Source organism: Bos javanicus, chromosome 19 (assembly GCF_032452875.1).
Source record: "Bos javanicus breed banteng chromosome 19, ARS-OSU_banteng_1.0, whole genome shotgun sequence".
Classification (NCBI taxonomy): Eukaryota; Metazoa; Chordata; class Mammalia; order Artiodactyla; family Bovidae; genus Bos; species Bos javanicus.
This window is the reverse complement of record NC_083886.1, coordinates 59,394,615-59,418,812: the sequence shown is the minus strand read 5'-3', so window position 1 is coordinate 59,418,812 and position 24,198 is coordinate 59,394,615. Positions and strand designations below refer to the sequence as shown.

At 54.4% G+C, this 24,198-nt stretch overlaps 1 protein-coding gene and 1 long non-coding RNA gene across 3 annotated transcripts in view; one reads left to right on the top strand and one right to left on the bottom strand.

Annotated features, from left to right (window-relative positions):
- SDK2 (sidekick cell adhesion molecule 2) overlaps positions 1 to 24,198 on the bottom strand; it is a 264,287-nt gene that overhangs the window by 186,600 nt on the left and 53,489 nt on the right. The window lies entirely within an intron of this gene.
- On the top strand, positions 4,798 to 11,383 carry LOC133232940 (uncharacterized). Its single transcript, XR_009731511.1, has 2 exons — positions 4,798 to 9,756; positions 10,875 to 11,383. It is a non-coding gene; the product is annotated as an uncharacterized LOC133232940 (long non-coding RNA).

The window sequence follows — 24,198 nt, the reverse complement described above, 5'->3', positions numbered from 1 at the left end:
TCTCAGGTACATTCAAGCAGAGGAAGTTATTAGCAGGATGTCAGAAGAGGCTCTGTGCTCAGGAGAGTAACCGGGGGTAGACCTGGGTTTAGAGATGACAGCAAGTGCCGAGCCACCAGGGGCAGAGTGGAGAGCGAAGGGCAGAGCAGAGTCTGAGGGTTGAGCTCTGAGGACCCCAGCCTACGCAAGGAGCCAACCAGCAGACTGCTGGAAATGGTCCGCTCTGCGCATCATTCCTCGTGACACTCACCATGATTTACCATCAATACTTCCTGGGCACCGGTCTTCCTAGAGGGAATTTTCCCTGCTCGACTGTAAGTTCAGTGAGGATTAAAAAAAAAAAAAAAAATCTGACGAATTCACAACTCTAGCCCTGGAGCCTGGACAGTGCTGGGCAAAGAGAGGCTATCTGGTGAATGTACGAATGAATGGACTTACGAACGAACGAATGAATGGAGAAATGAATGGCACATCCATGTGTGCACCTGTGCCCCTCTTGGTGGGCTGTCTGTTTTAGATTATACGCTGCCAGCATCCCAGGGTTCAGCTTAGGTACTTAGTAAGTCTTGTAGGAGGTGATAAGGCAGAGAGTTAGCAAAGAGAGGCAGGGCGAGTGTTAGTCGCTCAGTTGTGTCCAACCCTCTGTGATCCCATGGACGGTAGCTGCCAGGTTTCTCTGCCCACAGGATTCTCCGGGCAAGAACACTGGAGTCGGTTGCCATTCCCTCCTCCAGGGGATCTTCCCTACCCAGGGATTGAACCCGGGTTTCCGGTATCGTGGGCAGATTCTTCACCATCTGAGCCACTAGGGAAGGACGGGAGTGGACAGGAAGTGGTCCTGTCTGTGTGACCTTGGACCAGCCACTAAATATCTTTGAACCTCAGATCCCTCTGTCTATAAAATAAGAACAATGACTCCTACTTCACAGAATAGAGAATTCAATGAGATGAGGAAGCTGATAAAGGTGAGAGTACCTGGTACACAGTAGGTGCCCAACCAACACGCACCACCTGCCACTCTGCTGCACACTAAGCCCCGTATTTTCCAGGCTCCAGGTCACCTGGCATTTAGCTGCGTCACCCAGCCTGTCTCCTTGCCTGCTCCCTCCCTCCTTCCATGGCTCTCCCTGTGCTCTTTTCTGATATAGTGCCCTGGTTATTTCTAGATCAAGGTGAACTGGCCCGGTTCAGAAATATGCCTGATGGAGCTCTGACTAAGAGGACTCAAGCTGAACTTGGCGCTGTAGGGGGCAAGGGGAAGAGGCGGGTGGAAGGGGCAGAGAGCATGACTCCCCCTGGCCTCCCAGCCACTCTGCTCCATTAACAGAGGGTTAATGGCTCTGTAATTTATTCTTCAGAATACTACCATCCCAGGAAAGGGCCCTAACCTCCTAACCCTTTGCCCAACTGGGAAAATAGCTCAATTACTGCGAAATGAGACGCTATCCCATGTGAATAGATCAGCATAAAATGATCAGTAGAGAGGGCTGGACAGGAACAGCCACCTGTCTGGACACAGCAGCCTCCCTTGGGCAGGGGGAGGGCTGGGAGGGGCTGCGGGGCCTCTCCCACTCTTACCCCTGCCAGGGCAGCCCCTCTGCCCCCATTTCTCTCCCAGCGATGTTCACAGGGCAGGCTGGAGTCCAACCAGGAAACAGAAATGACTTGATGTATTAACACACAGGAATCCACTATAGGACACTGGTTCCAGGGGAGCTGAGAAGGCAAACGGGGACAGGGAATGACGCAGAGGTTAGCAAGACAGGAATTCCCACCAGCCCTAGGAGGGAAGGGTCCCGGAGGAAGCAGGGTTATTAGAACCTCGGGTGGGCTGCCGGGGACAGCACGGACAGGGCCTCCTGTCTGCCAGGAGCTGGAGTCCCGAACAAAACACAGTGGCTGCAGGAATGCCAGGGGAGACTCGGAGATGGGGGCACACCCCGGCTTCCCTCTCCTTCCCACTCGCCAGTGCCTCCATCAGCCACGCTCAACCGGAGTCCAGCTGCCTCGGAGCCTGAGAAACCAGAAGATAGCCACCTGCGATCCAGGACAGAGCAGGGGAAGGCCAAGGAAAGGATCTGAGAGGGAACAGCCCAGGAATGGTACAGGGGGTCCTGACGGTAGCCTGAAGCCACAGAGCAGGCGGGTGGGGGGTCCAGAGCCCCTCGCCCGGCCTTGCTTCTGGCCCCGTGCTGAGAGCTCAGCCCACAGGGCTAGAGAGCAGCATTTGGCCCCTACCAGCTCCCTGTGCCTTGCTGATAAATGCCAGGGAGCTCCCATGCCCAGCCTGATCCATCAAGCTCCCAGTGGCAGGTTGCAGGGCCAGAGACCTTGCCCATCAGGAGCTTAATCTCTCAGACAAAGAGCAGAAATGCAGTCTGAGCCATGGAGACATATAACACATCAAGGGCAGTTACCAACTGTCTGAGTCAGAGCCCCGCAGCTCCTGCCAGGAGCGGAGAGGGAGACTGTCTTTGGTCTTCCCTCCTCCGACATTTCTGGAGGGGATGGAGGGAGGCCTGGAAAGGAACCCAGAGCTTTTTTCAGGCCTTTCCCCGCTCTCCTGTATTGCTCCTCTCTGCTTAACCTAGCCTGGCCCAAGCCTTCTCTTTCTCCCTCCCGCCCTTCCTTCCTCGACAAGAATCGAAAGCCTCTGAGGCATCACTCGTTCTGGGGGGGAGCCGTGAATTCCACAGTGAGCTAGACAGGCAAGGTGGTCCCTGCCCTCACGGTGCTTGCACATAGGGTTTCCAGAACCTTCCTCAACTGCCCCCACAAGGGCAGGAAGAACCTCAGGTCTGCCCCACCCACCCTACCCTGCTGCTTCCAGAGGAGCTGAGACCCAGGCCACCCACAGACCCGGTACAGGCCTTCTTTTCCCCTGAACCCCTCTCCTGGAAGGAGGAGGTCGGAGAAGGGGGTGGGCGGGGAGGCACTGGGCCTGAGGGCTGTGATTGGCTGCCACTAGGCTGACAGACAGCGGAAGAGACCAATCCAGATGGGCGGGTGGCCAGAGTGACAGTCAACCCAGCATGGGCGGCGGATGACACGGCGGGGGCCCGGCTGCCCGCCCCCAGCCGTCGCCGGCTTCGCCCTCCCGTCTGGATCGCAGCCCTAAATCTCTTTGACATAAAATATTGTCGGAGAGCCGCAGCACGGAGAGATTAAAAAACAATAAAGAGAAAGCGAAACTCTCGACTATAATTACCAGCCTCTAGCCGGCAGCAGCAAAAGACGCACTAAAATTTTAATAGGAACCACTGCATTTAATTTAACGACACATTTTTTCAATTACCAGAATAATTGTTTTATTCATAAAATGAGTTTCAATAAAGAGGGTCATTTTCCTTTGTTTTTATTATTCATTTGTGCAACATATTTGAGATAGGATTCCCTCGTGTGAAGGCAGCTTGGAGGGGACCCGTGACATCTGTGTCATGAGTGAAAGTCGGGGGGGGCAGGGGGACCCCCCCCCTCCGAGAGGTGGGCGTCCACACAGTCCAGATGATGGCTGAGTGCACTCTGCTAGGACACCAACCTCTGCCCCCTGCGCCGCCCACCCCCTACCCCCGGAAAACATTCCAGAACACAATGAAGTTCATGTCACCAGACCCCTCTGACCTCTCCGGCCACACCCACCACTCGCAATTTACTGAGCTTCCTGTGGCCACTGGGAAGGAGAAACTAGAAATTCAGCTCCTTCCATGCGAGAAGGATCCAAAAAATCACACTGCTAAACTGTGAGACAGCCAGAGCCCAGGGCCACTTGGAGGAGAGGAGGGAAATGAGCGAAGATAGTAAGTTAAAAAAGACAGCCTGTTGCTGGGAAATTGAGAGCCCCCGAGCCTCTGTTCCTGCCCTCCCAGCATCCTATCAGATGACTGCAATGACCATCACTTACTGGGTGCTGAGCCCATCCTACCCAGATTAACTTCCTAGCAGACAACAAAGCAGGAGCTGTTGTTCCACCCACTTTAGACACGAGAAACCGAGGCTCAAAGAGAGGAAGCCACCTGTCCCAGATCTCCCTGGGAGGATGTGGGGACAGGATCTGAACCTGGCCAGGCTGACCGCAGAGCTTACGGAGGATGCTACGTACGACGGCAGCTGGCCAGCTGGCCTCGAGGTAGGTTGCTTCTCAGAGTGCCCTCTGCGACTTCATCTTTGAATCAACTCGTCTGCACTTCTCTCTCTGGCTTCATTTACACTGCACTCTAAGCTCTCTCCCGGGCAAGCTCTCAGCTCAAGAGCCCTCACCCCGATCCTCTGGCGGGCACTCAGAGATAGCTCCAGCTCCCAGGCCAGGGCAGACGGTCCCAGCCTCACGCTGCTCCCGGGGAGGGAGGGATGGATGCAGGTCAGTGTGGAGGCCACTGTGGGGGCTGGAAGAGAAGGATCGGGGGAGCTCTAGGGTACCCCACTCTGGGCATGGAGGTGATGCTGAGCATGGAAACATGCTTGGTTGTCTGTTCATTCTGAACCCCATCAGAGCCAAGAGTGGGGAGACCGGACACAAGGAACCAGTGGTGGGAACCCTCGGCTGCCTCCATACGGAAATTGACATGGACGAACCAATGTCTGTGTCGAGGCCTTTAAACACGCATTACCTATTAGTCCCCGGGGCTACCTTGGAAACTGGATATTATTATCCCTGAGTTAATGACAGGGAAACTGAGGCCCCAAGAGGTCAAACAAGTTTTGTCCAGGACCATGCCATTCACAGACTTCCCTGGTGGTCCAGTGGTTGAGAATTTGCCTTTCACTACAGGGGACACAGGTTCGATCACTGTTCGGGGAACTGAGCCCACGTGCTGCAACTAGAGAAGCCAGCAAGGCCCAACTAGAGAGAAGCCCCCACGCACCGCAACCAGAGCACGCCTCGAAGGCTGGGGGGCTTGCAACGGTCGGAGGCAGGGAGAAGCACGTCCCAGGTGGGGACAACAGCTGTTGTGAAGGTGTGGCAGGTGGATGGAGCCCATGGCCTGGTGCGGGTGCGTGTTGGGAGCTCGCCATCAGACCCTGGACTCATGCGGCCTCTCGCCTCCTCTGTCCACTGAGCCAAGGGCAGGAGAGGAGCCCTCCCATGGACGCTTGTCTTGGCCAGGTCCCTGCCCTGGGCCGCGGGGGGAACTCAGAGGTCAAGTCCACGCCCCACCCCTGCCATTGGGCGAGCACTGGGGCTGGCCTGAATCTCTCATTCTCTCCCTTTGCACCTCAAAGCCTGGAGCTCAGATGGAGTCGGGGGTTGAGCAAGGGCCGAGGTGGGGAGGGGACCAGGAGTGGGGCTGCCAGGCACCAAGATCACATAAGCAGCAGATGTCGGCGGATTAGCGGCTCTGCCTCCAAAGCTGCTGGAGCCACTTAATATTCTGCAGACGGATCTCTTCCCTTTCATAAAAAGCAAACATGGAATTGAAATGCCGCAGACTCCAAACACCTGGGGAGGGCTGGAGGCTGGAAGCCGTGAATCTGGGGGAAGGGGTCCAGGGAAGGAGATGCAAGGATGGGAGGGATGGGGCGTGGGCCTCCCTGCTGGCCAAAGAGTGCCAGTCCCCCTGGAAGGGGAGCTTCGGGGGTGCCTCGGCCCTGGGTTTCTGAGGCTCCTAGGAAATACCCAGGACTTTGGAGGGCATTGCCTGGGGGGCGGGGGTGGCTCGGGCCAAGGACGGACCATTGGGAAAAGCCATGCCACTTGTTGAAAGTCGCTGTCAGGAAGGGAGACACTCGGGGACCATTCCTCTTCTTTCTCCTGACACCACGGACTGGGGGCGGAGACACAGCCAGGGACGTGGGAAGCAGCAGGTTGGCTCCAAACAAGCAGATCAACAGAGCAAAGCAGCAAACAGCTTTTGTTAAATATGAATAATTCCGAGAGCCCGGTGAGCTTTTATCTTATGAGCTTTTTTCTTTTTTAAATAAAGGAAGATGACTTCCTTACATTAAACGGAGCTCACCACGTCCAACCAGGACAGAGAAGAAGAGCTTTCTCCCTCAGCCTCACGTGAGACCCGGAGTTACTGGGCACAGCCTGTTGTTGTCCAGTCGACCCCATGCACTGCAGCACGCCAGGCTCTTCTGTCCTTCACTGTCTCCTGGATTTTGCTTGAACTCGTGTCTGTTGAGTTGGTGGTGCCGTCCAACTGTGTCATCCTCTGCCACCTTCTTCGCCTTTTGCCTTCGATCTTTCCCAGCATCAGGGTCTTTTGGGCACAGCCCGTTATTAACAGGTGGCATTTGCTTGGGTGCTGGCTGGACAGCCGTTTGTGGCTGCTTATAAACCCTGAGTCACCTTCGGTTGGGGCACTCTCATTTGACCAACATGGGACTTTTTTTTAGCACACCTTTTGTGAAAACTATTTCTTAATTCTCGTGCAGCTGTTCTCTGGTTATTCCATCTCTGTTCCCTTTGTAAACCTGTTCTGGTTTTAACAGAAATACAGTCAGAGGAATAACCTAGCTCGTCTGAGAAGAAGTACAGCATGGAGACCCGGCCGCCTGGGTTCACATCTGAGCTCTGCCGTCTGCTGCCTTCTGATGAAACAGGGAGGATGCTGGGCAGAGAAAGGAGAGGAAGGCCTCACGTTCTGCCTGTGACCTGGCACAGAACACAGGCTCTCAGCCCACAGGTCCGCCGGGCAGACGTCGGAGGAGCCGGAGAACCTGAGGACGTGCGCCTGTGGTTGGCTCTGTAAATGGTCCCACCGGGTTTCCTCTGCAACCTTCCAGAATTCCTCCGTTAATGACAGTGACCCTACCCAGGCAGCCACGGATGCTTTGTTCTGAAGCTAACTTCACTTGGAAGAAAGAAAGGGAAGAGGGAAAAGAAAAAAAAAAAGGAAGGAAAGAATGGAACGATAATCAAGCTATGTCTAATATCTGTGTGGCATTTTAAAATTATTTAAAATTATTTTGGCCACTCTGTGCGGCAAGGAACCCCGACCAGGAACCGAACCAGCGCCCCCTGCAGTGGAAGCACAGTCTTAACCACTGGACCAGGCACTTTTACACGGACTGCGTCTCCTTTTATCATCCAGCCGGTGACGTCACAGCTCGGGCTTTAGCCCATTAGACAGATGCGGATACTAAAGTCCACAAGGCCTTCCACAGGCATGTGCTGAATCGGGGTCAAGCTAACAGGGCTTCCACCAGGAGCCCCGAGGGAAGGCTGCCGGCTGGGGTCCTGACCCTCCCCCGTGGGGGTTCCCAGCCCTGAATCCTGGGGTTGTGAGTCACCCCACATGGGAGGGATGCCCACCTCCCAGCCCTTGCAGCCCCAGGCCTGCCTGCTTCCAGCTTCTTCCAGCCAGTGGCCTGGATCCCAGGATGGGGTCTCATTTCAAAGGATGAAAAATCAGCCAAGAAACAAGTAAGAGAGGAGAATACACAAGAGAAGGAAAGGGACCGCCTTTTCTAGCAGAAGAAAGAGAAAGCTAAATAGTACTTCTGTTCGCTGCTCAGTTGGAACTGCCCACCTTCACCAGGGCCCCTGTGCGCAGGGGCCAGGACCCGAAATTGTGTCTGAGTCCAGCGGGGACTTGGGGGGCACAGCGGCTGAGAGAGGAGGACCTGTCCCACCAGACAGACGCCGGACAGAGGGACCCTGAGAGACAGCACGCCACACGGGTTCACACGCTGACAGTGCAACTCGGGGAAAAAGCACTCAACCTCCCTGAGCCTCGGGGCTTCTCACTAGTAACGTAGAGCTGACATGAATACAGATACTGCCGAGTGGGTTATAAAGCCGGTCAAAGAGTTGGCAGGGCGTCTGGCACAGAGCATGGAGTGGATAAATGGAATGCAATAAAGTATAGTAATAATATTATCATATAACATAACAATATACGTTACGTTAGAAAGGGTATTCTTTTGAGAGTTCTTGAGGTTGAGCACTTTCCTCTGACACAGGAGGAGAAGGGGTTGGGAAGGATACATGGGTGAGGGCACTCAGCTCCCAGCCGGCACTCTGGACCGTGTGGGGGCCGACAGCACCCCTCCCCACCTCCCTCGCCCCCTCCCCTCCCCCTTCCCCTGCTCTAGATAAACTACACCTCAGGGTGTCTGCCCTCCAGCCTGCAGAGGGCCTCCCCACGGCCAGGTGGGTGGACCCAGCAGGATGAGCAGGTAAGGTGAGCCCCTCCCCCGTCTTTCTGTTCACACCTTCCCGTCCTAACAGATGCAGGGCCCTAAATGTCTGCACTCCAGGGTCATGGAACCACAGAGACCTCGTCCAGACAGGACACAAGAGAGGGCGAGACAGCCCAAAGCCTTTAGTCCCCAGAGTGCGGGCATCACTGGTCGCTGTGGCCACTTTACAGCATCTGGTCTTGACCTTGGGTCAGCATGCAGGGTTGGGGGTCCTCTAAGCTGTCGCGCAGCGGGGAGGTGGGTCTCTGCCCCAAAGTCCGGCCCCAGCCTTGCCCGGAACGAATGCAACCTGGAAAAGAGTGCTCGGGCTCCAGACCCACAGGGAGCCAAGTTCAAACCCAGGCGTGATCGAACGGCTCGGCCCTGAGAGCTTTGGCATCCTAGTCTGTGAGATGCAGGCCCTTCTTGCCGTTGCTGTTTAATCTCTCAGGTGTGTCTGACTCTCTGTGACCCCATGGATTGTGGCCCGCCAGGCTCCTCTGTCCACGGGATTCTCCAGGCAACAATACTGAGTGGGTTGCCATTCCCTTCTCCAGGGGATCTTCCTGACCCAGGGATGGAACCCATGACTCTTGGCGTTGGCAGGTGGATTCTTTACCACTGCGCCACCTGGGAAGCCCATCCCTTCTAGTACCACTGCCTTAAACCAGGAGAAGAAACTGCAGTCAGGAGTCATTAAAATTTTAATAACCAGGAATACAAGGTTCCGCTTGGCTGGGACGACATCTGGGCTGTGGGAATGAAGCAGGGCTGGGTGTACTGGCCGCTGAGACTGTGCCTGGCGTCCACCTTCCAGCGGCTAGAACACAGAATGTTCCAGAGATGTTGAGCACTATTTCTTCAATATTTAAAATCTCGCACAATGATGGAGGATCTGGGCCCCGCCTACAGGGTGACGGGAAAGCTGGCTGAAATTTCGGATGTTCATACCCTGCCTGGTGCAGATCAGCTGCTCCAGAAATGCCAGCTTCCTGCCCTTCCCTTGGGTCTGACTCAGGAGCATCAGGCTCCCCTCCCAGGAGACGGGCCAGCTCTCTCCTGCCAGCGAGAAAGGAGCTGGGACACCCTTGGGGGTCAGGAAGCAGGGAGCGTGGGATGATGCCAACAGGCCTGGCTGGCGGCCTGCTGGACACCAGGGCCCCCGCTCCCCCGCAGGTACAGGAAGTGGGGAGACACCCCGCCCTGTTCCTACTCACCCTGCCCAGGCTTTGGGGGATCTGGCGAGTGCCCCGCCCCAGACACTCACAACTTGGGCATTTCTAGCTGTGCCAGGGGTGGGGCTGGGGCAGCTATTTTGGGTCTGGAAAGAGAGCTGTGGTGGGCGTGCGAAGAGGCAATGACAGGGTTGGCAGTGCCAGGCCCCCTCCTCTGGCCTCTGTCCACTCACCCCACCCACCCCTGCGTGTAGTCAGCCCATGGGACTGCCTCTCCCAGATCAGGAAGGGGGAGGAGGAAGAGGAGACATCAGCCCAGGGTCTGGGAGGTCCCCAAATGGTGAGGTGGCCGCAGAAAAGCACCCAAGAAGACATGTTTCCTGGGCTGCTTCAGAGCAGAAGCAGCCGGCGTCCTTCTTCAGGCTGCACTGTGTGGTTGTCACCATGGACCCCAGAGGTACATGTTACAGGGCTCATTTGGGGGTGTGCATGATCACTGTGTCAGGGGGACTGTCTTCCTGTATGTGGCTCAGGGGTGGCCTCTGCCCCAGCCTCCAATGGCTAAAAGGCTGGACAAGGAGCAAGTGGCCCCAGAGGGCTCCCTGGGGACTGTTGAGACCCTCCTGCCCCCACCCCCCCCAACAGCTGGCTTCCCCTAGAATGAGCCTCTGCTCGCAAGGACTCTGTTTCAGGGCCAGGATCAAGGTGAGAAGAGCGAGGCATTGGGGCAAAATTTAAAGGAAGGGTGGCAAAAATCTGAGTCATCAAAATAAATATTTTAATGTAACGTTTTAAAAAATACAAATTAATGTAAGACATTCTACGATGAACAAAACAGCAAGATGTTAAATAAAGTCAGGCTCTGACGGCATTGGCGCTGGGGGAGGCGGTGCGGTGAAAGGGCAGGGGCAGATTTGGTCTTCTGGGAACATTCTGATATTTTATTCATCATGTGACTTTCGCCACATAATTTGGATTTTTAAAAAATACTGCATTAAAACGTTATTTATCTCGATGACTGAATGTCTTGGGCACCCATTCAATTTTGTACTTGAGGCCAGAGCCTCACTCATTTGATCCTTGTTCCGGTCTTCCTCTGTTCGCTTTTCGTATCCAATTAGCCTGCCTCCCCCCCCCCGCCCCGCTTCCCCTATAAGAATTAGGGCAGGTGGAAATACGGGAGAATGACAGCCATACGCGTTCTGAATGGAGCATGAGGTCAGACGCTTCTCAAAGGAGAAAGAAGAGCTGGGGGGCGGGGGTGGGAGCCAGGCAGGTGGGAGAGGAGGGGGTGGAGGCTGTTCTGGTGTCTGTCCAGAATGATGCATGAGGGCTGGGGAGACAAGGGGTGAGTCATGGGGTTTGGGGACAGTCAGAAAGAGCAGGGAGAGGGAGACAGAACCTGGGCATGGAGGAGGCGGTAAGGAAGAAAGAGAAATGTCACCAAGACGTACTGAGCATTTTATCACGTGCAAAGGACTGATGTGTCCATGTTCTATACTCTTTACCACACACTCATGCCTCCACCCTAAACATCCTGAGGAGGTGGGCTGACTTACTGTCCCCATTTTACAGATGTGCAAGTTGAGGCACACAGACACTCTGGAGCCCATAGCACCCCGCTGAAGCTGGAGTACCACCTCAGGCAGTCTAGCTGGAACCTCAGTGCTCTCACTATTTCCCGGGGCGGCGGGTCGACGGCCCCGCCCATGTCCTCAGACCACTGCTGGCAGGAAACCTTGGGCAGGCACCCACCACACCCAGGAGATGCGTGCCTTGCGGGGAAGGCTGGACTGAGACAGAACCAGCGATGGATAACTTCGCTTCAAATCTGAGATGCGCTCTCCCAGAAGTCACAGGCAAATCTAATTTTTATAAATCATGTCCTATCTCGAATACCTTAGGGGAATCCATAACTTTAAAAAACCTGTCTGTGTTCCTTTATAATTGCTGCCTAATAGAACTCTCAGTTTGAAATGCCATGAGCAACTCTGCAGGGCAACAGGACTCCAAAAGGGGCTCTTCAGGTGTACGTACCGTCTTGGGGGGAAGGGAATAAATAAAATCCTACTTTACATGCCCTAGCTGAGTTTATTTCCTTCTGCTTTCTTACAGTAAATCTTTTGGTAACTCTTTTTTACAGCTACCCTGTTTTCTATTTTCCTGTCAATTCCAGACCAATTTCTGGAATTTGCTTAGACTTGTACCAACATAGCAGCCAGTAGCCTCCTGAAGCCGTGGAAATATTAACTTGTCACTGAAATGACATAACATTTTTTAATTGACGTACAGTTGTTTTATAATGTGTTAATTTCTTGTGTACATCAAAGTGATTCAGTTATACATACAGATGCATTCTTTTTTTAAAATTTTTTCTGCTATGGTTTATTATAGAATATACAGTTATTCTGTATATTATACAGTACATATGGGAGAGAGCAATGGCACCCCACTCCAGTACTCTTGCCTGGAAAATCCCATGGACGGAGGAGCCTGGTGGGCTGCACTCCATGGGGTCGATAAGAGTCAGACACGACTAAGCGACTTCACTTTCACTTTTCACTGTCATACATTGGAGGAGGAAATGGCAACCCACTCCAGTGTTCTTGCCTGGAGAATCCCAGGGACAGCAGGGCCTGGTGGGCTGCCGTCTATGGGGTCGCAGAGTCGGACACGACTGAAGTGACTTAGCAGCAGCAGTGACTTAGCAGTAGCAGCGTACAGTATATATATATGTCACATATTTTATATATATACAGTATATATATAATGACTGTATATATAGTTATTCTGTGTATTATAGAATATACAGAACATGTATATATTCTATATATAGAATATACAGTTCCCCGTGCTACACAGTAGGAGCAGGTTGTTTATTAAAATGAAATAAAATTTAAAATTTAGTCTCTCAGTCACACTGGCCACATGTGGCTGGCGGCTGCCACGTTGGGCTGTGCAGAATATAGCACATTCCTATTACCATAGGAAGCTTGACTGGACAGGGCTGGCTTGCAGCACGGAGTCTGTCTTCTCTCCGTCTGTTTCTGGCTACTCCACGCAGCATGTGGGATCCCAGTACCTGGACCAGGGATTGAACCTGTGCCTCCTGCAATGTAACCGGTGGTCCTCCTGCTCCGGACTACCCAGGAAAGTCCAAAGTCCCCCTTCTCTTAAAGCGAGGCTCTTCTGCATCCTGTCCTTGAGCTGAGCCTCTGGGATGTTCAGCTATACGTGATGAACGGCTGGTGTGACTAATGTCGATGGGTGGGTGCAGGCGTGACCAGGATCAACGCCTGCTGCCCTCTCGTGCGGCCTTGTGAGACCAAACGGCTGGCTCTGGGGCTGCTGGTGAAGACGGCAGACCAACCTCCCTCCAGCAGACGACAAGCGTAAACAAGTGTCTGAAGGCCCTGGAGAGCAGCCAAAAGCCGGCGACAAGGAGGGGAGTCAATACTTGGAAGACAGGAGTGGCATTTGAGTGACTTTTCCATGGGGCTCTGTCGATGATGGACTCCAGCCTCTGCCAAGGGGGACAACGAAAATCCAGATGAAGTGGAAGTGTCAGTTGGTCAGTTGTGTCCGACTCTCTGCGACCCCATGGACTGTAGCCCACCAGGCTCCCCTGTCCATGGGACTCACCAGGCAAGAATACTGGAGTGGGGAGCCATTCCCTTCTCCAGGAGATCTTCCCAACCCAGGGTCTCCGAACCTGGGTCTCCTGCATTGGCAGGAGGATTCTTTACCATCAGAGCCACCAGGGAAGCCAGACAGAAAACCTGAAATCTTACTGACTTAAAGAGCCAGAGAACAGAGTTTGGAGGGACTGCGAATAGTTGGAATGTGAGGGTGGGAATCCCAGAAGGGAGAAGTCAGTGGAAGCAGACTCAAATCCTGTGTATAAACTCTTCCCAAAGCATTGGCCAACCTGTGAAATATCCAAGCATGGGCCACTCTAAGCAGCTCAACAAAGGTTGCTGCTACTGCTGCTGCTAAGTCGCTTCAGTCGTGTCCGACTCTGTGCGACCCCATAGATGGCAGCCCACCAGGCTCCCCGGTCCCTGGGATTCTCCAGGCAAGAACACTGGAGTGGGTTGCCATTTCCTTCTCCAATGCATGAAAGTGAAAAGGGAAAGTGAAGTCTCTCAGTTGTGTCCAACTCTTTGCGACCCCATGGATTGCAGCCTACCAGGCTCCTCCATCCCTGGGATTTTCCAGGCAAGAATACTGGAGTGGGGTGCCATCGCCTTCTCTGCAACAAAGGTTAGAAGAACTGAAAAGAGATTTCTGCTACTGGCCACCACATGGGAGAAAAAGTTTGGAGTTTGAGTCCAGCCAAATTAGACATTTTCATTTGCTGTTAATCAATGCGCTTGAGGGTAACATAACAAAATCCAAAGTCTTTACAACACGTCATTCACAATGTCCAGGATATGGCCCAAACTTCCAGGCACACACACACACACAAACCCAGAAAAATGTGATCCTTACATAATAGAAATCAATACAGAGTGTTTTAAAACAGCTATTCTAACTGTCCTTAAGGACATAAAGGAAAATATACCTGTAATGAATGTCCAAATGGGGAATCTCAGTGGAGAAATAAAAACTATTAAAGAGAATCAAATAAAAATTCTTGAATTGAAAAATACAAGATCTGAAATTAAAAGTTGATTGAATAGGCTTAACACTTCATTAACAAGAACAGAAGAAAGAGTCGGTGAATGTGAAGATGGATCAGTAGAAAATATCCAACCTGAAGAACAGACTGAAAAAAAAAACCTAAAACCAAAAGAACAAAACTCCAAACCTAGGGCCTCAGGGACTGTATCTAAGCACCTGACATCTATATAAATGGAGCCCTAGAAAGAGAGGAGAGAAAATATGGGCAGAAAAAGTCTTTGACGAAATAGAGGCGGCGGCTGCTGCTGCTGCTGCTAAGTCGATTCAGTCGTGTCCGACTCTGTGCGACCCCACAGACGGCAGCCCACCAGGCTCCCCGTCCCTGGGATTGTCCAGGCAAGAACACTGGAGTGGGTTGCCATTTCCTTCTCCAATGCATGAAAGTGAAAAGTGAAAGTGAAGTCACTCAGTCGTGTCTGACTTCTAGCGACCTCATGGAGTACAGCCTACCAGGCTCCTCTGTCCATGGGATTTTCCAGGCAAGAGTACTGGAGTGGGGTGCCATTGCCTTCTCCAAATAGAGGCTGAGTACCTCCCAATTTGGGGAAAGAGAAATTGCAGATTCAAGGCGGTCAATCAAGGAGGACAGATACAAAGGGCAGTAGCCATTAACCCAATGACCCAAAGAAGAAGTGACCATCACCCCTGATTTACCTTAAAACCAATGGGCAGTAGGGTCCGTCTGTCTGCAGGCTTCGTGTACACTGTGATAGACAACATGGTAATATCCTGTCCTCTCTAGACAGCGCAACAAAGGGGCTGAGGCTGCAAAAGCTCCGTGCTTTTGCACACGTTTTCCTAATTGACATTCAACAATTGTCTCCTGAAGAGCCAGGAACTCTCGTCTCCATTTTGATTTTTTTATTCATTAAAAAACTGGAAATTGGCACTAAGGTTCAGAGATGCTGAACGACTCACCTACGATCACACGGTAAGGGGCAGGGCCAGGGCTGGACGCCCAGCTCCAAAGCCCATTTTCTTTCCTCTGTGAAAAGTGAGATGGTGGGATGGCATCATTGACTCACTGGACATGAGTCTGAGCAAACTCCGGGAGCTGGTGAAGGACAGGGAAGCCTGGCGTGCTGCAGTCCATGGGTTGCAAAAAGTCAGACACGTCTGAGCGACGGAACAACATCAATGATGAAAGTGTTAGTTGCTCGGTCGTGTCCGACTCTTTGCGACCCCATGGACTATAGCCCGCCAGGCTCCTCTGTCCATGGGATTTCCCGGGCAAGAATACTGGAGTGGGTAGCTTTATATTCACATGTGTTAACCCTGGCTGCACACTGGATTCTCACATGTAGGGAGCTTTTAGAAACAATCTCCGCAGCAGATGAATCGATCAGAAACAGCAGGCACTGGGTCCAGACGTTGGAAATTTTGAAATCATCCCTCCAGGTGATTTTCAGGTGTGGCCTGGGTTGAGAAACACTGTGGCTGTTTGCTGCAGTCTGGAAAATTCCAGGCAGAGGAAGAGGACTGGATCAAGCTGGCTCACACAGGCGGGCAGTGAGAACCCTCGTCAAGGCCCTCGGGACAAAGGTCCAAGCCCCAGCACTGTGAGTTTATAACCCTCCACCTCTCATCTTTCTCCTGGACTTCTAGGAAGTGCAGAGCTGTCCCCCGCTCTCGGATCCACAAGATACGGGGGTGATAAAACTGTCAGAGGAGCTTCTCCGCAGCAGGGCTTGAGTTACCGGAGGCTGCAGCAACGGACACAGGACACTTACTCTGGGTGAGGAACGAGCAGTGAGACCTCAGAGCCCTAACTCTCCCAGGCTCTGCCGGGGGAAGGCAGAGAGTCGGACAGCCCGCATTACTCTCCCGGAGCCCTGGGAGCTGCCTGGTGGTCCTGGGGAGACAGCGAGCCTGCGCTGAGCAAGGCGGACGCAGGACAAACGCCCCCGGGTTTGCTCTGCCACGTCCCCTTCCGGTCCCTGTGGCCTCTCACGCCGCTGCCTCCTAAACCCAGCCCGGCCTCAGGACCCTGCTCGAACCCACTCCGCACTCAGCCCAGCGTCCACGGGACCCATCACTGGCTGTTTCCCCAAAGCCCAGCACAGAGCAGAGGCCCCACAGATCGTTTCTGAGAGCTTGTGAGGGCGAGTGAGGCTGGCCCCCGCTGCCGACTGGCTCGGTCTGCCACCTGACACGAGGTTAGCCAAAACAGGCCAACCGCCACCACCAAAGCAAAATGGAAACAAGACCGGAAGACGCCCTGAGCATCCCTTTTATAATGGTGGTGATGCTGATGAGATGCTGATGCTGGTGGCGACGCTGGTGGCGATGCAGGCGCCGCGCTCCACTGACTGCCAGCTCCACCCACCACTGCCCCACTGCTTCCTCGAGCCACCCTGCCAAGGGGGCTGCTTTAACCCCACCTTACAGACGGGAAGACTGAGGCTCAGAGACTGAACACCGCTTGCTGTGGCACAACTGAGACCAGAGCCAGGCCCGTCTCTGATGCGGGAGCCCTGAGGGGCGGCCCTGCTCTCCCACTCCTGTGTCCCCTCAACCCTCGATGAACGGAATCGAGTTGAGTCCCCAAAGGCACCCCTGACCAGGTCTAGGCCTCCAACAGTGTAGCCAACCCCAATGCCCTGTGTCCACTTCGGGATTCCCACTCTGGGGAGCTCGCTGCTCCGAGCTAGCTCACGGCCTGGGGTCAAGGTGGCTACTGTGGTCCCCAGGGGCCGTCCATACTCAGGCAGCTGGCGGCCCACCCAGGTCCGCTCCTGGCTTATTGATCTGGGCCTGAGGGGGAGCAGGCAGGAGCCCAGCCCTGCGGCCTGACGGGCACTCCCAATGGCCTGTGTCTAATGACCGCAGAAAGCCATTACAGCCCACTTAGCTGTAAACAGCTCTCCACGGCACTCATTAGGGCCACTGAGATGCAGTGAGAGCCCTCCCCCTGCAGCATGAGGGGGTGTGTGCCAAGCTAGCAGGGGCTGAGCCTCCTTCTTACTGGAAACGCTGCTTCCCGCCCAGCCCAGCTTCCAGGAAAGGTGAACCCAGCTGGGTCCTGGCCAGCGGCCCTGCCCTCTGCGACCAGGGTCCCCCACATCAGCGGCCCTGTCATCCCCGGCGCAGCAGGAATCAGGCTTTCCATGCCCCGGGGCTGGCCTGACATTCAACCTGAAGGCCAGCCAGCCTGCCAGATCCCCCGGGATCTGCCTGGTGCCCTGGCAGTGCTGACTGGGGCGGTCCCCACACACATGCCCTCCTGTCTATGGTGGGGACATCCCACCTGTCATTAGAAAGGATGGGCACTTCTGGGACCTAAACTTCAGGCAAGTGAGACCCCAGGTGCTTGGACCAGATACCCTCAAATCAGAGCTTTCAAACCATCTCAGCCTCGATCCTAATAAAATCACGTAAGGGTCCCAACAGATAGAGCAGAGCAACGGGCAGATGCCCTCACGCAAACAGGGGTGAGGGTGGGGGTCCAAGCCTGTCTGTGTTGCTCTCCCCCCACTCCCCACCCTGATCTATCTGCCGCTTGCCACGATGGCTGAAGCACCTCTGAATTCTGGGGTCCTCGGGACACGATTTAATAACCTTTGACCCAGCCTGGGGGCTTCTCTGGTGGCTCAGAGGTAAAGAGCACCCCCTGCAGGAGATGCAGGAGACTCGGGTTTGATCCCTGAGTCGCGAAGATCTCCTGGAGTAGGAAATGGCAACCCACTCCAGTATTTCTTGCCTGGGAAATCCCATGGACAGAGGAGCCTGGCGGACTGCAGTCCATGGAGTCACAAAGAGTCGGACACGACTGAGCACGCATGCGTGCACGCTTACAGAGGTAATGAAGGCAAAATGAAATCATATGGGTGGGCTCTAGTCCAGTACGACTGGTGCCTTACAAGAAGAGAAGGTTAGGGCACAGACCTGCACAGAGGGAAGACCACGTGAAGACTCGGGGAGAAGACGGTGGACTGCAAACCTTGGACAAAGGCCTTGGAAGAAATCAGCCCTGCCGACACCTTGATCTTGGACATCCAGCCTCCAGAGCCCGAGACAGTAACTGTCTGTTGTTAAGCTGCCCAGTGGATGGCTCTTTGTTACTGCTGCCCGAGCAGCCGTCCCTGACCGTCAGGGTGGGTCCTCCTTTCTCTAACCCTCCATCTCATCCCATGCATCTCCTTCTTGGCACACACAGATTTACCACCATCAGACATTCCTCTCCGCTGGACCACAGAGTCCGTTTCTCCCATCGCTCGGCCTAGGACACGGTCTGCCCTCTGTGCTGAAATCTGTTGCACCCACTCCCGGGTGCCAGCGCCCTTCTTGGGTGTGGCCCAGCACCCTGTCCCGTACCCGGAGCAGGGAACCACGTGCTGTCCCCTCCCCAGTGGGGTCAGTCTTCCTGCCCCCAACTGCACCCGCTTCTCTGTGACACAGCGGGTCGCACCAAACCAGGGCCAGCTTTGCACGCGTGAGGCCCAGGCGGCCTTTGAGTCCTGTGCTCCGAAGAGGCCATGCCGGGATTCATGCTCTGTGGTCGCCGTCTTAAAATTCTCAATAATTGTGTCTTTGAACTTGTGTTTTGCAAGTATGGATCGTTCTTGATTTACATTGGAGGTCACCATGAGTTGAAAATGCATTTACGACACCTAATGAACATCACAGCTGAGCCTCACCAACCTTGACTGTGCTCTGAACACTTAACATTAGCCTACAGTTGCACAAGATCACTTAACTCAAGCCTGTTTTATAATAATGTGTCGAATATCTCAGGTCATCGACTGACTGTTGAAACTGAGGCACAGAACAGTGAAGCTATCTGGGTACAGAATGGTTGTACGTGTATTCATTTTTGACTCGCGTGATAGCGGGGCTGCCTGGGAGCTGTGATCACGGCCGCTGCCCAACATCACGAGAGAGGATGGGACCATATAGCGCCAGCTGGGAAAAGATCAACGTTCAAACCCTGCCGTACAGGTTCTGATGACTGTGTATCATTTTCGTGCCATCAACCAAAGTCGAAACGCTAAGCTGAGCCATTGTAAGTCCGAGACCCTCTGCGTTGGGAAAATAGCCTGCGCAGGTGAGCAGAAGAGAGACATGCAGAAGACAGGAAAGAGTTGGAGCTTCAGTAGCTATATCAGCACTTTTTAACCTAGTTTTCAAACAAGGGCCACTTTTTCATTCTGGCCAGGGTCTTGCAAACTATACAGCTAGTCCTACCGCAGATTTAGGAAAAACTCCTCAGCCCCCAGGGCATCTCCCTTGAAGTGCTAGTAAGGCGAGACTGTGCTCTTAAGGATTTCTCGCCTCCCCGAGGGGACCTGCATGCATTCCTACACCTGCGACCACCTGAGCTGATCCTTGAAGTGCTAGTAAGGGGAGAATGTGCTCTTAAGGATTTCTCGCCTCCCCGAGGAGACCTGCATGCATTCCTATACCTGCGACCACCTGAGCTGATCCTGGTCTGTGATTCAAACGCCGCCTGCCAAGCTCAGCTCTGAGAATCCGCTTTCCTGTGCTGTCCAGCAGGTCCTTGTCGGTTCTCCATTTTAAACATAGCCGTGTGCACACGTCCATGCCAAACTCCCTAACTCTCCCTTCCTCCCATCCTTCCCCTTGGCCGCCGTAAGTCCATTTTCTTAGTCTGTGAGTCTGTTTTGGCCACCTGCCCTCCTGAAGAGGGGCACCCCCAGAGTGCTGGCCTGGTCAGATGCCCCTCCTCGTCTCTCACAGGAAAACCGCCTTCCCAGCCTGGCTCCAGCCTGACTCAGGACCTCTGGGACTGGGCTGAGGCTGGAAGCTGGGGTGAGAGGGTTGTGTTATTGGGGATATTTTGGGGATTGCACGGCTCACACTCTGAACCCTGACCCGGGGCTCCAATGGGTAGGGTGGGGACAGCCCCTCCTCTATACGACCCAGCATCTCACTTCCAGTTGATCGCTTGGGAGAGGGGAGAAACAAAGCAGAAAGTGGGGCTCAAGGCACGAGTGTTTGGGGGTGTGCGCTGGGCTGGCAGGAGCGTGTTGCCTTCTTTTTTCACGCTGGCAACAGCTGGCGCTGCCTCTCAGAGCCTCTGGCTGTGACAATTACCAAAATGTTTACTATGTGTCACTATTAATAATGCAGAAGCTCCGCCAGCCTCCCTTTCAGAGAAAGAGAGCGATGCGAGAGTGGGGCCAGGCTCCTGGCAAGAGTCCCGCTGCCCTGCCTGCTCACCCCTGACCCTGCCTGGGCACCCCCCACTTCTCCTGCTCAGCCGGCCTCTCCCAACCAGAACAGGGCTCTCTCTCCACCTGGGTATCCCCCTGGCCCTTTGGATGCAGGCTTTAGAGCTACTCACCCAGGAAGTCTTCCAGAAGATTCCACCCCCCACCCTCCAGAGCATTGCACTCTCGCCTCCATGTATAGAAGTGAGTGTGAGGGAGGCTCGTGTCTCACCATCCTGCCCCCTTCCCCACTAGCTCTGTGAGCACCTTAAGTCCCTCAGGCATGGCAAGCTCCCGCCCATTTGCCCCAGGAGCTCTACCCAGGCCACCTCCTCCCCCAGCAAATCCATCCCTCACCTCTTTGCCTAGTAACTCCTACACATCTTTTGGGGATCAGCTTAAATGTCCCCTCCTCCAGGAAGCCCTCCTGGACACCCAGATCACAGATCCCCCCTTTGAGTATTTTTTACAGATTCTTGTAACTTGATCAATCACTATGAAACTAAATAATTTCATCTAACATTGTCTTATCCTCTAGACTGTATGCTCCCTGAGAGCAAACTGGTTTTTGCCCCTGGCTGTGTTCTCAGCATACAGTAGTCACTTAATGAATGAATGATCGCCCAAGGACCAGCCCTGATTCTTGCAGCCTTTGTAACAGGCAGAATCACGGGTGCTGCAGGCTTCCCTCCAGCTCGAGGGAACACTTTGGGCTGCCAGTGAGTGCTGGGGGTCTGACATGGGGGTTAGGTACCCCTTCTTTTGGAACGTACCTGCACCTCTGTGAGGCACCCCATCCCCATCATAAGACACAGCTCCCCGAGGCTGAGCAGGGAGGGCTCTGGATAATAGACACCCTCCCCCATCCCAGCAAGTCACTGTTCCCTGGACCTCAAAGGCTTGGGGGAAAGTCAGAAGCGACCCCCTGGGCGGGATGTCCTGGTTGTGCTAACAGTCCCCAGCCCTCACACCTGCCCACAAACGAGTTCCTGGGGGTAGAGGGTGACAGCGTCCCTGCCCATCCACAGCTCCATCCAGGACTCTGCCCTCAGCTCAGAGTCCGGGAGGATGAATAGGCATGCGGGGGCAGGGCGGTGGGGGAGGGTGAGTGTCAGGCTCCCCCACAGCCACTGTGCCAGCCTGCCAGCCACCGGGGGCCTGTCTCCTAAATGCAGATTCTGACTTCGAACAACAAGATGCTGGGGACACAGTCTCCCTGGACGGCCGGATGGGCAGAGGCGGCTTGAGCTGGAGGGAAGCCCAGTGGCTCCCCAAGCACACCAACCCCTACTGCCTATGTCCTGCACACTGGCCAGCCTGCAGAGCTGGGCACCAGGACGCAGCCTCATCCAGGTTCTCCCAGCTCCAGGACAGGGGAAGGGGTAGCCGGGGGCCCTGGTGAGGGTGTGGATGGCGGCAGGGGGCGGCAGGGCGTGACCAGTAGCTTTATTCAGTATCATCTTTTCCAAAGAGTCGTGTGTCCTCAGGAGAAAAGGGAAGACCTCTGCAGACCTGAATATCCAGCTGTGGACCTGCCCACCTTCCCCCCCAAAAAAGGATGATGGCCGATGTCCAGGAGGCACCACGCCACCTGTCCTGCCCTGCCTCCCTCCTCCTGCCGCTGACCTGCAGAGCGAGCTGGGGCACAACATGAGTCCTTCTGAGCCTTGAGCTCCTCCGTCTAAAATAAGAGGGGCGCTGGACCTAGAGACTGTCACACTGAGTGCCGTCAAAGAAGGAGAAATGTCACACGACATCCTTAAATATGGAACCTGAAACGAAACGGTACAAGTGAACTCGCAAAACGGAGGCTCACGGACTTCACAAACAACTTACGGCTGCCTGGACGCACTGCTATATTTAAAATGGATAATGAACACGGAACTACCGCACAGCTCTGGGAACTCTGCTCAGTGTTCTGTGACAGTCTGGAAGGCAGGGGAGTCTGGGGGAGAATGGAGACGCGTATATATACGGCTGAGTCCCTTTGCTGTCCACCTGAAACCGTCACAACGCGGTAAGTCAGCTCTGCCCGCGTGCTGGCTAAGTCCCTTCAGTCGTGTCTGACTCTGTGTGACCCCATGGACTATAGGCCACCAGGCTCCTCTGTCCATGGGATTCTCCAGGTAAGAATACTACAGTGGGTAGCCATTCCCTTCTCCAGGGAATCTTTCCATCTCAGGGGTTGAACCCAGGTCCCCTGCATTGAAGGCAGAGTCTTTACCATCTGAGCCAGCACGGAAGCCCTAATCAGCTATAACCCAATACAAAATAAAAAGTTAAAAAATATATATATTTTGTATTAACATGCTCCTCTGGAGGGGCATACTCCTCTACCGACGGGGTCTCCCAGCTCTGACTTTTCAGGCGTCCTTCGTCCCCTCTGACTCCCTCCATCTGAGGGGCTTCCCTGGCCCTCCTGCCATCCCAGCTCAGCCCAGCGGTCTCCAGCACAGAAGAGGAGAAGGTGATTTATAAGAGAAGGGCCAAAGGTCTCAGAGCCTGTTGATCTGTTACAGGTGACGGATGCTGGCTGCTGCTCCTCTGTCCTTGTGGCTGATTAGAAAGCGTCTCTGGTGGAGGATTAAAGGGGGGCAGGAGCGAAGGGAGCAGAGGAGGATCCGGCACAGCCAGAGAGCTCGCCACACGGCCAGGAAGTCCACCTCCGCTCAGGTGGTCCTGCTCTCCATCATGGGGGAGGCAGGGAGCTGTGACCCAACGCTGGCTTCTCCCCATCACACTGCCTGGCACCAGTCCACCGAGTCTGCAAAGCCACCGGGCAAGGAGGGTGGTGCTGTTCCTGTCGGAGACGTGAAGAATGGGAAGCTCAGAGAGGTCATGTAACTTGCCCAAGGCCACACAGCTATAGACAGAGCCAGGACTGGGATGTAGATTTAGAATGAATCTGTCTCCCAGGCGGTGCACTTCCTGCCGTGGTTTCCAGGGTCCAGGGTGATTCCGTGTAAAGGGCACAGGAATCAGGAGCTCGTTCAAGCCAGCCTTCCACCCCAACAACCACCATCAATAAGCTGTGTGACCTTGGAGAACTTGCGGTCTCTTCTGGGGCCTCAGTTTTACTCTCTGTAAAGTGGATGATACATAGCTTCTCAACAAATGTGACTAGGGATCACTGGTGGGTAGGGGGGGTGGTGATTAAAATACAGATTCCTGGCTGCACCTCCAAATATTCTGATTCTTGGTCAGGACTGGATGCTGCTGATGCTGGTGGTCTGTGGACCATGCTCGGAGCAGGTATTTGCTCGTGGGTTCCTTTCAGATCTCAAAATGCATGACTGTTAGAAGCCTGGGGATGAGCAGAGGGCAAAGCGGAATCCCAGTGATCAGGGCTTGTGTGGACTGGACTGTGGACTGTTACTCGCTCAGTCGTGTCCGACTCTTTGCGACCCCACGGACTGTAGCCCGCCTGGCTTCTCTGTCCATGGAACTCTCCAGGCAAGAATACTGGAGTGGGTTGCCTTTCCCTTCTCCAGAGGAACTTCCCAACCCAGGGATCGGACCCTGGTCTCCTGCCTCGCAGGCAGATTCTTTACCGTTTGAGCCACAGGGAAGTCGTGATCAGGGCTTGCTCCGGACCACACCTCCTAATTCCCACCAACCCTGCAGAGAGTGTGTTAGCTACATCCTGTGGAGTTCTTCTCCTAACAGCTCCCACCCTCCACCAGGCCTGGCCTCTAGCTCTACTCAGAACCCACCCACCTCCTGTCCACGGGGAGCGCCCCCACCCCACGGGGAGCCCCCCCACTCCATCTGCTACACCCTGAACACAGGGCTCAGTGCCGGCCGACAGCGGGCAGCAGCGATGAGAAGGGGCTCCAGAGCCATCTGTGCACTGGAGTCTGGAAACGTGGCTCCAACCCTTGGGAGCTGTGTGGCCCTGGGAAAGTTACTAGACCTCTCCAGTCCCAGTTTCCCTGTCTCTAAAACAAGAATAAGCCTGGAACAACGTATAGGATAACACCGTCCACAGTCAAGGCTCACACGCACGTTGGACCCACACAGCCTCACAGGTGTAGCTGTATGTATAC